Here is a 17,291-nt window from a genome sequence, read left to right as displayed (position 1 = left end):
CGGTTGTGTGCACAGAGCTCAACGGCTCCTGAGACTTATAGAAAGCCCACCACCTGAAAAGGTAAACGTGTTTTTTGACCCCAGGAGCATATCTATCAAATCTGATGAGCAGTCTGGCCAAAGAGACACAGAATGGCAACTCTTGTGAAATTTGAACTTCAATTTCATATATTTCCACAAAATTTCCATATATTAGGAAAAACCATGCCACGAAAATTATTTGCTAGAGTCTATAAATTTAAAAACAAATGACAAAACTCTAAGTCACCAGAGACCAAATAGGGAACAAGTCAACATTGAGAGAAACCAGAAAAAAACAAGACTTTTAGTTACATTGTAAGTCAAGAAATCAGTTGGGTGCCTGGCTGGTTCAGTCGGTTAAGTTTCTCACTTCAGGTCAGGTCTTGATGTCACGATTTGAGGGTTTGAGCCCCGTTGTCAGGCCCTATGCTGACAGCTCAGAACCTGGAGCCTGCTTCAGATTCTGTGTCTCCCTCTCTCTCTGCTTTTCCCCGCTCACGTTCTGTCTCTGTCCCTCTCTATCAAGAATAAACACTTTAAAAAAATATTAGTCACAAGCAATCAATCATCAAGAAAATGAAAACTATAGCTAAGAACACAACACCCATAAAAAGAAATGCTATCAATAGACTTTGTGAAAATCAAATACGCTTATCTGCCCACGTGAATACCAATAGTTAGATAAGTTACAGAATAAGAGACAACATTCACAAATTGCATAACCACCAAGGGACCTGCAGCTTGAATATGCTAAGAACCCTCAACAGTCAATAGGAAGAAAGGAAACAAACCTCCATAAAACAAGCACAGCCTTGTGTAGTAGACATCCTATCCTTGAGGTTAGAGACACATTAGTTACTGACTGGAGAAGACTCTTCACACCATCGACTGTCAGGGAAATTCAAGTCAAGCACGCAAAAGATGCCCTATACACACATCCCAATGGCTCCGGAATGAAAACAGCACTGACAACAACATCCAGGTGAGCATCTAGCATACGTGGGGCCTCAAACAATGCAGGAAGGATTGACAAACAAACACCAGCTCTGGAAAACCGTTGGCTGTTGCTTATGAAATTATACATGGATGGCATAAAAAGGAACCTGGAAATACCACTCCCGAGTATTTGTCCCTGAAACATGAAATCCCATGCTCAGAAAATAAATGGTGTGTAAATATTTATAGCATCTTTCTTAGTGTTAGAAGCTCAGAATAAGGCAAAAGTCTTTCTAAATATAAAGGAATAAACCAACTACGAAACTTCCATCAATGGGATGCTTTGCCACAGAAATGTGACACTACTGATGCACACCTGAAACCAGGTGAAACTCAAAGACATGATGTGGAGGGAAGGGCGGTAGTCCCATAATTACAGAGGTGGTGTGACCTGGGACATTTACACAGCCAGACCATGGTGACAGTGGTTTGGTTGGGCATTCCTTATCTCTTTCTTTCCCAAACCACATGATGAGATACTCTGCTTCATTTGAGAGCACTCCTATGTTCAACCACCCTCTGATGTATGGAGTCACCACAGACGGAACCCTAAAACCTCGGACTCCTCTGAATGGAGAGTTGTTGAGGCCATAATCTCACATGTGTTCTGACAGGAGCTGTTCCCTCCACTGTCCCTAGCTCTGGATCTCTCCTGCAGGTGAGCAGCAGTAGGTTAGGAACCCTCCACTGAAACTATTGGTCTCCTGCACCTGACTCTCCCACAACATGAGACCCAGAACTTCCTCACACTCAGCTGGAAATGAAGTCAGTTCTATAGGAACAGATTTGCTCCTTGATTTAGAGGATTGCTCCATCTCCCCCTGACCCTGGGCAATATTCTGGGCAAAGCTCTGCAGCTGCAGGGGGTGTCAGGGACAAACAGGATTCCAAACAGTTTGGAAACTGAGGGCTCTGTTTAGGGGTGGCTGGCAGCTTCACTGCCTTGTGGCTTGCTTGTCCTGGTGGCATGAGACTCCTGCCATACAAGTCAGGTCTGGGGTTATCAGGTTCCCAGCATCCCTAGTGGCCTGTGCCCAGGGCAGAGCTTCCTTCCTGGGAGTGGGGATGCCAACAATGAGTGAGTCGCACATCTCAGTGGCACTTGCTGGGGCTTGGCCTCAACAGCAAACAGCTTAGGGTCACTGACATCCTGTCCCTCTGGGAAAGAGTCCTCTGAACAGGAGCTGGTCACCAGGAACCATGTGTATTGGCTACAACAGTCTGGAGGGGAGGTTGCAGCAAGGCTCAGTGGCACATGCCTATAGTCCCAGTTACTTGCACTGGAGTTTCTACTTGATGATATGGGGTGGTAAAGGAAAAGAACATACCTTGTTCAAATATTCTAGGTATTCTTTCTGGTAGTATATTTTCTGCAATAAATGCTTCTTCATGGGTTGTATGCCAACATGGCCATTTGCAGGCACTATAAATACATTATTTGAGTTTTTCTTCAAATTCCAGTTAGTTAACATGCAATGTAATATTACTTTCAGGTGTAAGGTATAGTGATTCAACATTGCAATACAGCACCCAGTGTTCATTATGAGCACTCCCTTTAATCCCCATCAACGACCTCCCCATCCCTCCACCCATCCTCCCCAGGGTAACCATCAGGTTTTCCCCTATAGTTAAGTATCTTTTCATGGTGCTTACGTGGTTCCAAGGGTTAGGCCCATGACTCTTGATCTGGGCTCTTGTCTTGATCTAATCGTTCCTGAGATCAAGCCCCAGTTTGGTTTCTGAACTGACAGCACGACGTTTCCCTGGGATTCTCTTCCCATCTGCCTCTGCCTCTGCCCCACCTCCCATTCTCTCTCTAAATAAATAAGTGAACATTGAAAAAAATCACCTATTTCTTGGTTTGTCTCTTCTCTCTTATTTGTCCCTTTGCCCATTTGTTGTTTCTTAAATTCTACATATGGATGAAATCGTATATTTGTCTTTCTCTGACTTATTTCAGTAAATATAATACTCTCTAGGCCCATCCCTGTCCTTACAAACGGCTAATGTCATTCCTTTTACAGCTGAGAAATATTCCAGTCTGCGTGGACGGGGTTATGTAGATATACCACGTATTCTATCCCATTCATCAATCAATGCATACTTGGGCTAGGCTGTTTCCATAGTTGGGCTGCTTGTGACATGGCTGCTATAAACATAGAGGTACAATACCCTTAAATTAGTATTTTTGTATCCTTTGGGTAAATACCTAGTAGTGCCTTTGTTCTATCGTAACGTAGTTATATTTTTAGCTTTCTAAGGAACCTCCGTGTTGTTTTCCATAGTGGCTGTGCCAGTGTGCATTCCCACCAGCACCTCGAAAAGGATCCTCTTTCTCTGCATCCTCACCAACACCTGTTGTTTCTTGTGCTGTTGAGTTTAGCCTTTCTGACCAGTGTGAGTTGATATTTCATTGTAGTTTAGATTTATATTTCCCTGATGAGGAGTGATGTTGACCATCTTTTCATGTGTTTATTGACAATCTGTAGGTCGCATTTGGAAAAATGCTTATTCATGTCTCCTGGCCATTTTTTAATAGGATTATTCAGTTCTGGAGTTGAATTTTATACCATATATAGAAAACCTGATAGATTCCACCAAAACAAAACCCCGCTAGAACTGGTACAATAAACCTGTAAATTTGCAGCATACAAAATCAACATATAGAAATTTGTTACATTTCTATACACCAATAATGAAGCAGGAGAAAGAGAAATCAAGGAATCAGTCCCATTTAAAATTACACCAAAACCATAATATACTAGAAATAAACCTAAGTAAAGAGGTAAAAGATCTGTACTCTGAAAGGTCTGGGACATTTATGGAAGAAATTGAAGAAAACACAAAGAAATGGAAAAACATTCCATGCACATGGATAAAAGAAAAATCATTGGTAAATGACAATACTATCCAAAGCAATCTAGACATTCAATGCACATAATTCAATTTCCTGTCAAATAATACCAGCATTTTTCACAGAGCTAGAACAAATAACTCTAAAATTATCATGGAACCACCAAAGACCCCAAATAACCAAAGATCTTGAAAAAGAAAAAAACCTGGAGGCATCACAATTATGGATATCAAGCTATATTACAATGCTGTAGTCGTCAAGACAGGATGATACTGGCAAAAAAAAAAAAAAAACATAGATTAATGGAAAAGATTAGAAAACCCTGAAATGGACACATCACTATATGATCAACTCATCTTTGACAGAGCAGGAAAGACTATCAAATGGAAAAAGCACCTTCAACAACTGGTGTTGGGAAAACTGGACAGCATCGTGAACTTGTAATGAACCTGGACCACATTCTTACAGTACACACAAAAATAAATACAAAATGAATGAAAGACCTAAATGTGAGACAGGAATCCATCAAAATCCTAGAGGAGAACACAGGCACCAACCTCTTTGACCTTGACCAGAACAAGTTCTTACTAGACGTGTCCCCAGAGGCAAGGGAAACAGTAGCAAAAATAAACTATTGGGATCTCATCAAGATAAAAAGCTTCTGCACAGCAAAGAACAAATCAACAAAACTAAAAGGCAACTGACAAAATGGGGGGAGATATTTGCAAATGACATCTCAGATAAAGAGTTAGTATCCAAAATCTATGAAGAACTTACCAAACTCAACACTCAAAAAACAAATAATCCAGGGGCGCCTGGGTGGCGCAGTCGGTTGAGCGTCCGACTTCAGCCAGGTCACAATCTCGCAGTCCGTGAGTTCGAGCCCCGCGTCAGGCTCTGGACTGATGGCTCGGAGCCTGGAGCCTGTTTCCGATTCTGTGTCTCCCTCTCTCTCTGCCCCTCCCCTGTTCATGCTCTGTCTCTCTCTGTCCCAAAAATAAATAAAAAACGTTGAAAAAAAATAATAAAAAAAACACAAATAATCCAGTGAAGAAATGGGCAGAAGACATGAATACATATTTTTCCAAAGAAGACATCCAGATGGCAAAAAGACACGAATAAAGATGCTCAACAACACTCTTCATCAGTGAAATATAAATCAGAACCACAGTGAGATACCAACTCACACCTGTCACAATGACTAAAATTAACAATTCAGAAAACACAAAATGTCACCAAGAATGCAGAGAAAGCGAAACCCTTTCACACTGTTGATGGTAATGCAAAGTGGTGCAGCCACTCTGGAAAACAGTGTGGAGATTCCTCAGAAAATTAAAAACGGAACTATCCTGTGATCAAGCAATTGCATTTATCCAAGGATACCAAAGGTATCCAAAGGATACCAAAATGCTGATTCGAAGGGGCACATGCATCCCAATCTTTATGGCACCCTTATCAACAAAAAACAAATTGTGGAACAGCCCAAATATTCATCAACACATGAATGCATAAAGAAGAGGTGGTAAATATATACAATGGAATATTACTTAGCCATCAAAAAGAATGACATCTTGCCAATTACAATAATATGGATGGAACTACAGTGTATTATGTTAAGTGGAACAAGTCAGTCAGAAAAAGTCAAAATCCTATGATTTCACACATTAGTGGAATAGAAGAAACACAACATACGGAAAGGAAAACTAAAATAAATCAAAACAGAGAGGGAGGAAACCAGAAGACACTCTTAAATACAGAGAACAAACTGAGGGGAAGTGGGGGAGGTGGGCTAAATGGCACATGGCCATTAAGGAGGGCACTGGTTGAAATGAGAACGGGGTGTTACATTATGCGATGGTTCCCTAAATTCTACCCCTAAAATCAGTACTACACTGTATGTTAACAGACTTGAGTTTACATTAATATAATACAAGAAAATTATATATAGAGAGAGACTACCTCAAAATAGCAAGCTTCTGCACAGTGAAGGAAACAATCAACAAAACAAAAAAGCAACCTATGGAATGGAAGAAGATATCTGTAAATGACATATCCTCAGGGTTAGTTTTCAAAACATATGTTTTTTTTTAATTGTTTTCAAATTATCAGTAGAGAGTGTGTCCATGCAGTTCAGCACACTGTTGTGTGAGAAGCAAAACTCATGTCTTCCACTTTTATATTGTGGTAAGATCTCACTGAACATGAGGCCCACACTCTTCACAAAATTTTAACCATACCTTACAGTATTGTTAACTACAGGGGTAATGATGTGGAGTCCCCTCTGGAATTTAATCATCTTGCATAACACAAAATCATAGCCCTTGAGATCTACTCCTCATTGACCCTCCCTGCCAGGCCCTGGAAACTGCCATTTCACTCTCCATTTCATTGTTATCAAAACCCAAATTCAGCTGCCTGTTGCTGGAAAGGTCAATGTTCAAAGTTTTAGTTTTGGTGGGAAAGGAATTTGAGCTATATTCAGAAGGCCAGACACTGGGGAAAAGGCAATCTCTTGTCCAAATGCCAACTCTGAGGTTTCTCCCTGACCCAGGGCATTTTAAAGCAGTAGAGGGTCCTTAATCAAGCAAGGGAGTGCCACGGTCAATACCATCTTTTGATCGTGGGCAGACTCCATGGTACAAGCTGCCAAAGTAACCTCAACTTCCCTGCATCTCCAGCTGAAGAGGGAACCAAACATACATGGGAAGAGACTGCCAGAGGCCAGGAAAGAACCACCATAAGGGATTAGAGGAGAAAACCCCCGGGGCTCACACATGGTCAGCAGTACTTTCTGTTCTCCCCAGCTGGCATAAGAAAATACTAAAATACAACCTTGTAGTTCACCAATCATCACTCAGAATAATGAGAAATGTTTTCCTCAGTGAACTCAGAGGAACCTTCAAAGCAAAAACCAAAAGGACCAAATGGCTTCCAAACTAATAGCCAAGGAGAATAAGACACACAAAACTACAAAGTGATTTTTTGCATCACCCATAAAGGTAAAATTGACAATGTTTACCTCCACATCACAAGGAAGCAAAAGCAGTGGTCTCTGTAATGAGGAAAAGGAGTCATCCAAAGAAAGTGACCCAGCAGTACCACAGGACATGGAATTGGTAGAGAAGTTCAGGGTGTTATAACTGCATAGCCCATATGGAAGTAGCTGGAGGAAAGATTGAGGTGTTGACTAGAGCCAGGTGCCTGGGTCCAAATCCCTACCCATGTCCGAGTGACCACTCTTGACCATGGCCCACCTGCTCCTCCCACATCCACCCCAGCTTAACTCATGTGCAGGTCACCCAATGCCACACCCTGGGACTGTTGCCGAACCCCATAGGTGGCTCCCAGGTGCAGCGTGCTGGCCACCTGGCACAGCCCTGTGTTCTGTCTGATGGTCTAGACCTGGCTTTGCTGAGGATCCTCCATTTATCCATTCTCACTGGCAGATGTCCCTGAGCAGGGGCATGAGGCTGGCAGAGGGCCAGGTCACCCTGAGGGCACCCCTCTTGCTGTTTGCATTCTGGGCAGTGCTGGCTCCTGTGCAGGGTTCTCAAGGGCATCCCTCATGGTGCTACACCTCCTCTGAGGTGGTAATTCCCAAGAAGGAGCCGAACCACAGCAAGGGCATTCAGATGCCTGGCTGTCTGTCCTATAGCCTGCATATTGGGGGCAAGAGACATGTTATGCACATGCAGCACAAGAAACTCTTTTGGTCCAGACTCTGCTGATGATGACTCAGGATGCTCAGGGAGCCTTGCAGGTGGACTACCCCTTCATGCCTCCAGACTGTTACCACCTCGGCGACCTGGAGGAGATTCCTTTTTCCATGGTCACAATTGACACAGGCTATGGCAGCCTTGAAGATATCATGAAGTTGGATTATCTTGCCTATGAAATGAGACCCCTCAGTGGTTTCCAGTGGTTTGAACACTGTGTTTCTCAGATAGTCGCAGACATCTGTGCAATGGGACCTACTTATAACCTGGCTATAAGGAGGACAGGGGACCCCCTCTTCCTCAAGGAAATGCCAGTGCAGCCCCAAGGATCTCTAGTAAGTTTTGTTCATCCCATCACAGAATTTTCAAAGGACTTGCTCTCAGTTTCAAAACAATGAATAGTGTGTTAACCACGTGGAAAAAAGTGCCCAATTCCTAATAAGGCTAGGTAGCTTAATTGAGTCAATATTTCATGGTATTGATGTAAGTTATTGGGTTCATGGTCATTTATAGTGAGAGACATCAAGCTCACACGGGCAATTATGTGTTGTATCAGAGTCCTTTTTTCTCTTCAATAGTATGAGTCAAAGTATTTTCGATTTCTTAAAACACATTCACCCTTAATTGTGATTTGAGATGGGCCCCATGAGGTTCATTGCACTCCAGTTGTGTATTCTATATGCCATCCACCAATGGGTTATATGCCATCATTCTGGGTTATTTACGCAGACATTATTTACTCTTGTCTGTCATAGCAACACATCAGATTGCAAGAAATTGTGGCTTGTGCATTGACACTGATGAATGTGCTTGCCAAAAAAGGTCCAGCTGCCTTAGGACCCAACTAACTGGTATAATGGAAGCTTTCAGTAACTGTTCCTTCATCGTAATGAATTGTGGAACAAGCAAGTGCAGGTTCAACACTGAAATGGTGCATGTAAATAAAAGTCTGACCCACTATCATTATGGAAACTACATAGTGGATCCAGGCAAGCAGTGTGACTGCGGCTCATTCAACAAGTGCTACAGCAATCTAGGCTGTATGCGTGATTGTATCTGAACCCCTGGGGGCAAATGTAATACAGGCAGATGCTATACAGACTGCACCAACTCCGCTGCTTGGACACTCTGCAGAACAATCGAAGATATACTTGATCTTCCAGAGTACCGCCAAGGGGTGACCTTGGCGTACCCTGATGACTTCCATATGCAAGATCGAACTGCATGCACTGAAGAGGGATGCTGCTATCATGGCAACTTCACTGACCGCACTATTCACTGCCAAGAAAGCTTTGGCAAAAATTCTGGGAAAGATGAAGATGTCTGCTATACCATCAATCACAAAGGCAGTCGACATGGACACTGCAGACGACCGCGGGGAATTCAACGCTGAACCCCATTCCCACACAGACGTACCGTGTGGAAGGCTGCAGTGTAGGAATGTCACACATCTCCCTCAGCTGCAAGAGCATCTTGGATTCCATCCATCTGAGATCCAGGGTTCTGATATTTGGGGCTGGATTCACATCATAGCACAGGAACAACCGAGATTGGTTGAGAACTGGTACTTCCTGTGTTCCTGGAAAGTTCTGTCAGGATACCTACTCCAATGGCAGTGGGGCTCAGCTGAATTATGACTGTATCCCAGAGAAATGCAGTCACAGAGGGATGTGCAACCATAACAGGAACTGTCACTGCCACATAAGCTGGGATCCTCCATGGTGCACGGACAAGGCACTGGTGGGAGCACAGACAGTGGACCCCTCCAAGAAGAATTCAGTCAGTCAGGCAAATTCATGAATGCATGGTATATCAGAGTGGTTTTTGGTCACATTATGCCATAATAGCTGCATTCCTCTTTCTTGTTTACAGAAATGTCAGAACTATAAACACAGAGAAAGTTAACGAAGGGATTTTTGGAGAAGACAATCCATAATTCACCCTCCAGACCCCTGAACAACGTTAGACAATGCACCTGGTGCATCTGTAAAAATACAGTAATGAGGCGGCACAGCTGACATCCACGTTTGCAAGGGTCTGTGGGAGACACAGGGGTCCTCAGGCACATCATGGCTCTGAACCAGGTCTTTCATGGTCACCGACCAGCACTCTGAAATAAAACTTGAAAACTGAATGCTTGTGGCCTTTATGTAGTTTTTAAGCCTGTAAGAGCCCAAACTGAGCCTTAGTTTCTGGGAAGAGGACCTGAGTCACAGCTGTGTCTTGAGCGGAAGTGTCTGGTTCCAGAATTAAGAGAAGTTGACACAAGCTCCTTTATTGGCAACTTCATGAGTTTTCTCCAAAACTACGCTGTTGTGGACTGAAAAGTTTCTCATTCTCCAGGTAATCTGTCTTCCCCCAGTCCCATGTGGGCTCAGGATAATGGAGGGCTACCACCCACCCATACTGCCTGTCCCACACGGGGGTGTCTGCAGGCTGTGAGGGAAGGGGACTGGCATTAGGTTCCACCTAGTGCAAGCCGTGCCTCTCTGGAGAGCAAATTTCCAAATGTGGGAGACTGAGACCATGAGGCTGAAAGGAGCACCCCATAAATAAATCAGAAAGGTAGGCACAAGTGCCTATGGATTACTCTGGCATCCAGAGGGAGACTGGTAAATGTGAATCCCTGCTCTCTTTCTCTTGCCTACTTTTCAGTGAGTTTACCTTAGATAAGAATCTGCCTAGGGTTCCCACTTTGGTTTTCCAAGCACCTTCTAGAATAACACAGAGGTGAGCCTGTGAAAGTTAGCGAATTCAGCCCCATCTGCTCCCAAGAAATCCTGTACTTGCTACCCTGTTTTCTATGTCCTGATCATTGCGAATGTGGAATGGAGGCCTGCCCTTCCCTGGTCCTTGTGCCCTCTTGTTCTGGGCTCTGTAAGTCATAAATCCTGTGCTTCCATTTCCTTTGTTGGGGGTGTACTGAAACCCCACCTTCAGTCACAAGGGGCCCACACATCTCATGTACCCCAAGCGAGAGCTCAGATGCCTACGGAGCTGCCTGTCACCCACTGTGACTTGCTGTTGCCACTTCCTTCAGCAGGTCACAGTCTACATGTTCTTAATTCAGTACAGAAGCTGAGGTCCCACAACACATTTATCCCCAAGGATGGGATTGGGAGCCTAGCTGATGCCCCCCTACAATCCCTTAGACCTAAGAATGGCTCACTCATTCCTCACCCTCGCGTCTCAGCTGCTGTGGGAAGGAGCTGGTGCTTGCTGGTGGTCTGTAGCTTTGATTTGGGCTTATGCCAGGTGTTGCCAGAAACCCTCACCCTAAATTATCAGTGCCATAAAAGGTCAGACTCCCTGCAGACCAACAAGCAGGCACCAGTCTGGGGGTACAGGGGTGTGTGTTTCCTATTCACCTCTAAAGGAGGTGGACACCGAGGACAGTGTTCGTAGATTAGTGTCAAAGAAGACGCCAGCTGCTTGGTCCACTGTGTTGCGGCCAGCACCATGGTGTTGTGCTTGATTAGACAGCCCTAGCTAGTGATGGAGGCAAATCTACAAGGAGCATCATGGCACCCAGGGTGGAGGACTTGGCCAAGGCAAGCTCCCCCTAGTGGCTGCAATCCTCGCTGCTGTCGCCAATGGCTCCCCACTTGTCAGGTGTTGAGTTGGGACACCTCAGTGTGGGAGGCCACAGAACACGACTCTGGGAAGAAATAACTTCTATCCCAGATTTTCCCTGTCACGATCCACTACACCTACATGTCCAAGGACCAGCGTGAGAGACAGAAATGGTGCCAGGCACCATACCATAATGGAAATGCAAGGCTTCCTAGAATCATTTAACCAAGGGAGGAAGACAAGGACATTGATTGGCTTTTGTGGTCTTCGTCATTGGCTCCGAGCTGTTGCTTACAGCACTTGACATACTGCAGCTGACTGAATTGGTCCAAGACCGCCAAAGTCATGACTCACTGAAAAACTCAAAGTATCCACAGCCTGTTTACAGAGACACCCTAGAGGAGCCTCCAGACTTTTCACTCTATCAAAAGACCTTGACAAGCACGCCAAGACACAGGGCAGGAGACACAAACAAAAAAAAGTGGGGAAGGCTCTGAGGAAGACGCTCCCTAAGCACCCAGAGCCCACAGAGGTAGGAAGAAAGAAGCTCTGATTCCTGGGACTTGGATTTTTATGGCATGGCAGCACAGGCCCACTGGGAGAGGTCAAGCCCTGGTGACGCCATCCAACTCTAAGATAGACTGGGGACAATTCAAAGAGTGTGGGGTTTTTGTTTTTTGTTTTTGCCTTGTGTCATGCGCCCAAGATCCTTGACCATTTCCAACCTGGAGGACAGGCCCTTGACAACACATCTAAGGAGCTCTTCATGAAGGACCACTCTGATCTTAAGTCTGTACCATTACATTCACAGTGGGGGAACAGGGTGACATAGGTTCCTGGCCACGTGACAAGAACCTGATCTCAGGACCCACTGTGGAGACTTCCGGCGGAGGAGGGCCCACGTCCACGCTGACCAGAGCTGGTTTCGTCAAGACCCGCTGTGGAGGATTCAAGAGGACTAGGGCCCATGTCCAAACCCAGAAGAACCTGGTCTCCACAGGACCCCCTGCGGAGGATTCGGGAGGACTAGGGCCTGTGTCCATGCTGACAAGAACCAGCTTCATCAGGACCCGCTGTGGGGGATTCGGGAGGATGAAGTCCCAGGTCCAAACCGACAAGAACCCAGTCTCTACAGGACCCGCTGTGGAGTCTTGGGGTGGACTAGGGCCCACGTCCGAACCGACAAGAACCCGGTCTCCTCAGGATCCGTTGTGGAGCCTTCGGGTGGACAAGGTCCCGTGTCCACACCGACAAGAATCCGGCTTTTCAGGACCCGCTGTGGAGGATTCAGGGGGACCTGGCCCCGGGTCCAAACCGAGAAGAACGTGGTCTCCACAGGACCCGCTGAGGAGGATTCGGGAAGACGAGGGCCCGCGTCCAAACCGACAAGAACCCGGTCTCCACAGGACCTTCTGTGGAGACTTCGGGGGGATGAAGGCCCGTGTCCACACCGACAAGAACCCGTTCTCGTCAGGACCCGCTGGGGAGGATTCGGGAGGACCTGGGCCTGCGTCCACACTGACAATAAACCGGTTTCGTCAGGACCCGCTGTGGAGGATTCGGGAGGACCGGGCCTGTGTCCACACAGACAAGAACCCGGTCTCCTCAGGACCCGCTGTGGAGGATTCAGGGGCACGTGGCCCCACGTCCACACGGACAAGAACCCGGTCTCCTCAGGACCCGCTGTGGAGGATTCTGGGGGACGTGGCCCCGCGTCCACACGGACAAGAACCCGGTCCTCTCAGGACCCGCTGTGGAGGATTCAGGGACACGTGGCCCCGCGTCCACATGGACAAGAACCCGGTCTCCTCAGGACCCACTGTGGAGGATTCTGGGGGACGTGGCCCCGCGTCCACACGGACAAGAACCCGGCTCCTCAGGACCCGCTGTGGAGGATTCAGGGGCACGTGGCCCCGCGTCCACACGGACAAGAACCCGGTCTCCTCACGTCCCGCCAAGGCAGGAGCAGGTGAGGAGAAAGCCAGGCCCGGGAGGAGGAGCTTCCGGAACCTGGAGGCTGAGGGCAGCGGTGTTCCCCAGACCCTGGGGGGAAAGGACCCTGCGCGGCGTCGTGCGCGGTGACACCGTGTCCCCCGCGGGGCTTACCTCACCGGCGCCGGGCGGCGGGGCCGCGCGGCCGTGTTCCTGCTCCGCGCCCACTCGGTTCCCGCCGCTTCCTCATGCGGTTCGCGGTCCAGGAGCGGGGTCCCCTGGCGGAGCTTGCACTCCCGCCGCTCTGGCCTCGCGGGTCCCTTCAGCCTCCGCGCGGGGCGGGGTGTCCCTCCCGAGTCTGCGACGGCGCCGTGGGGAGTTCGGTGCGACACCCCGGAGCTGCAGGTCGCTCCGGACAGGACAGACGTGCTCACGGGGTCGGTTCCTCCGCGGCCAGGAGCACAGAGCCGCTCTCCGCCCCCGGGCGTCTTCCCCCGTTTCTGTCCCCAGCGCCCTGTCCTGGGACAGCAGGCCTGCCACCTCCTTGCTCAGACTTCCTCTGGGGCACGTCGTTCCTTCTGCTGCGGTTGCAAATGGCACCGTCTCTTCCTTGCTCTTTCCGACGGGTCGTCAGGAGCGTGCAGACGTGCACGTGGTGTGTGCGCGCTGATCTCCTATCCTGCGAGTGTCCTCTTTTATCCTTCCGTTGCCCTTGGAAACAACGCCGCCAGTTATGCTACCAGCAAAAGTGGGTTTATTCAGGAGTAGCGGAGAATTGCCATCGGGGCCCAGCAAGCTGTGGCAGAACCGCGGCCGGGTGGGGGCACACGGAGAGGAACGCTGTTTCCGGAGAAGAGGAAGTTGGGAGGGTGGTTTTGAAGCGAGGTCCGCAGGAGGAAAGCAGGGCTGCAGGGCGAGCAGGCGCCTCCCGGCCCGGCTGCAGGCGCGGTGGGTTTCCTGTAGGGGCCGCAGGGCACCGCTTCCCCTGGCGGGGCCTGAGCCTGGGGCTTCTCTCTGCGGAGGGTTCTAATCTTGGGTCTGTAGCGGTGCGTTGTTCCCTAGCCTGACCCTGGGTGCTGGGCTCCGCCTTCCAGCCTCCCCTCCCCGCCTCCCGAGTCCACTTCGGTGAGATGTCCCTTCATTGTTTTTCGCAGTTCTAACAGCCTATTAGTGGCGTCTTGTGGACAACCGGAATTCCAAATCCCACTGCTTCCGCTGCACCCAAGACACGTGGCCACCAATTGAACCCTCCCACGTGCCTCTGGCTCACGTGCTGCCACCTGCAGGGCCCGTGGCCTCTCCGCCTGGGTGAGCTGGGTCTGGGCGTGGGCCTAGCTCACAGCGTTTGACCCCTCTCTTGCTTCTGTCATGCGGGGCTGACACGGTTGATTGGAGGAGTACCTTACTCTGTGACTTCAGGCGTGCAGTGAACGTGTCACAGCAGCGCAAATACACTTTACCTGGACGCTCGTTTCTTTGCCTCGTTTGCCACTTCACATGAGATACTTTGGTGCGTTTTAACCCAAACGGGGACGCCCTCCCGAGAAACCACCACAGAACCCCAAATGAGGAAATCCCTGCGTTTCCACATTAGAACCCAGACCACAGTGAAATGTCTTTTCCCATTCTGATCTGGTTTATTTTGGGGAAGTGCTCCTGAGATTTTCCCCTATCTGTGAAACCTGGGGAATTTAAAGAGCAAGGTGGTTCCTGGGGCGCCTGGGGTCTCAGTCTGCTAAAGGCCGAGTTCACTTCAGGTCATGATCTCCAATTGATGGGCTCCAGCGCCTGCTTTGTGCTCTGTGCTAACAGCTCAGAGCCTGCAGATTGCTTCAGATTCTGTGTCTCCCTCTTGCTCTGCCCCTCCCGCTATCATGACCTGTCTCTGTCTCTCTTTTTCAACAATAAATAATAAATGTTAAAAAAAAAAAAGAGCAAGATGGTTCCTGAGTGGCCTTTTCTGGATGCCTTCTGTCACTGAGGATGTTTTCTGCATTGACCCATGTGTGAGGTGTATCAGTCCTTCCTTTTTAAATTCTGATTAAATGTACGTAACATAACATTTACCACGTAAGTCACTTTAGGCATACAGTTGTCTGGCATTAACTGCATTCACACTGTTGTACATCCATCTCCAGAACGTTGTCATGTTCCCTGAGGGAAACTCTGTATCTGTAAAACCCTAAATCCCAATTCCCCTTTCCCCTCGGCCCCTACAGCCACATTCTACTTGGTGTCTCTGAGTATGACTTTTCTGGACACCTCACTTAAGTGGAACCATAGTGTATTTTCCTTCTGTCACTGGCTCATTTCACTCAGCATAATGACTGCCAAGTTCAGTCAGTGTGCTAGTGTGTGTCAGAACTCTCTTCCTTTTTAATGCTGAATCATATTCCATTGTGTATATACTACATTTTGTTTATTTACTCATCTGTGAATAGGTACTTGGGTTGTTTCCATCTTTTGGCTGTTGTGAAGAAGCGGCTATGAATATGGGAACATGAATACCTGCTCAAGGCTTTGCTTTAAATTTCCAGATGTAAGTGCAGATGTGGAGTTCTGTGATAGCTTTCTGAGAAACCAGTATTCTCTACAGCCACAACATTTTACTTTATTTCTTTGTATGACAGAATAATATTCCTGTTTAAGGGTCTGCCCCAGGTTGTTTATCCATTCACACACCGATAAGCATTTGCATAGTTTCTACAATTTGGCTATTGTGAACAGTGCTGCTATGTATGTGCACATGCACTTTGTTTAAACAACTGTTTTCAATTCTTCGAGATATACATCTAGGAGTAGTATTGTTGGGCCATATGGCAATTCTATGTTTTTATCTTTTTTTAGGGGGGGGGGGGAATTGCCAAACTATTTTACACATAGTCTCCACCATTTTACATTTCCACAAGCAAGGTTGAAGGGTTCCAATTTCTCAACATCTTGACCAACATTTGTTATTTTGTAGTTGTATTGATTAGAGCATTTTTAGTGCGTGTAAAAGGGTATCTCACTGTGGTTTAAATCTTCATTTCCATAAGGACTACTGATGTTTAATATCTTTTCAAGTGGTATTCACCATTTGTATGATTGCACTGGGGAAAGATATATCCAAACCCTTTGTCCATATTAAAAATTGGGTTGTCTTTTTGTTGATGAGTTGTAAAAACTCTTTATACATTCTGCATAACAGGCTCTTACCAGACAAATACTGTGCAAATATTGTCTTCCATTAGGCTTTGTCTTTTCACTTTGGGGATATCATCTTCTGGTATACAAAGGTTTCTAATGTTGAGAAAACTAAATTTATCTACTTTTTCTTTCCTTGCTTGTGATTGGTGTCATCTCTAACAGCATTGCTAAACCCAATGGTCATGAAGAGTTATCTCGGTATATTGCTTGCAGAGGTCATAATTTTACATTTAAACTCTTGATCCATTTTGATTTGATGTTTGTATATGGTGTGAGGTATATGTCAAAATTCAGTTGACCAAAGATGAAGGGGCTTATTTCTGGGTTCTCCATTAAATATCACTGACCTGTACGTATCTTTATTTTTGTAATGTATTTATTTTTGAGACAGAGAACACGCGAGGCCCAGAGAGAAAGGGAGAGATAGGAAACTGATTGGTGTGCAAAGGAAAGGGTTTGGATAGACCTGAGAATGATACATTTCTTTGACCTGTGGTTACTCAGTTGTCCTGTAACTTGATTATGTTCATCTAAACTCATAGAATCTTATAATAAACATGGTCATTTACCATATTTAAGTTACTTCTGTAAATATATCATTACTTTCATTATTAGATAAAATTTTATAAAATTATTTCTATAAATACTTATGTCTTCACACTCTGTATTGTGTTCCTTCTTAGCTTGGTGGTTTTCTGATGACCATATAGAGTAGATAGATAGGATGGACCAGTTTTGTAGGGGGGACAGATTTAGTTCAGTTCATGAAAGTGACCGTTTCTAATGCAAGACTGTGGGGTCAAGGGACTGATATGGGGTGCAAAATAATAACATCATGGGAATGAACTCAAGGCTTTGGTGGAAAGAGTCTGTCATGTTTTACCTATACAGTTCTTTCCTCAATGCGAATTATTATTAGGAGACCTGCCAACCTAACAAACTGTTGTTAAATCCACAGGAAATGAACGGAAGAGTCCAGAAGGAGGCTGGCAGGTGGTGGATGCAGGGAT

At 46.5% G+C, this 17,291-nt stretch overlaps 2 gene segments (V, D, J or C); both read left to right on the top strand.

Moving 5' to 3' along the window:
* Positions 1-17,291, top strand: part of LOC125168486 (immunoglobulin heavy constant gamma 1-like) — a 533,257-nt gene that overhangs the window by 8,674 nt on the left and 507,292 nt on the right.
* The window catches only part of LOC125168481 (immunoglobulin delta heavy chain-like), a 724,259-nt gene that overhangs the window by 250,204 nt on the left and 456,764 nt on the right, over positions 1-17,291 (top strand).

Source organism: Prionailurus viverrinus, chromosome B3 (assembly GCF_022837055.1).
Source record: "Prionailurus viverrinus isolate Anna chromosome B3, UM_Priviv_1.0, whole genome shotgun sequence".
NCBI classification, from domain to species: domain Eukaryota; kingdom Metazoa; phylum Chordata; class Mammalia; order Carnivora; family Felidae; genus Prionailurus; species Prionailurus viverrinus.
Note: the sequence above shows the minus strand (reverse complement) of the source record. Positions and strands in the feature narration are given on the sequence as shown.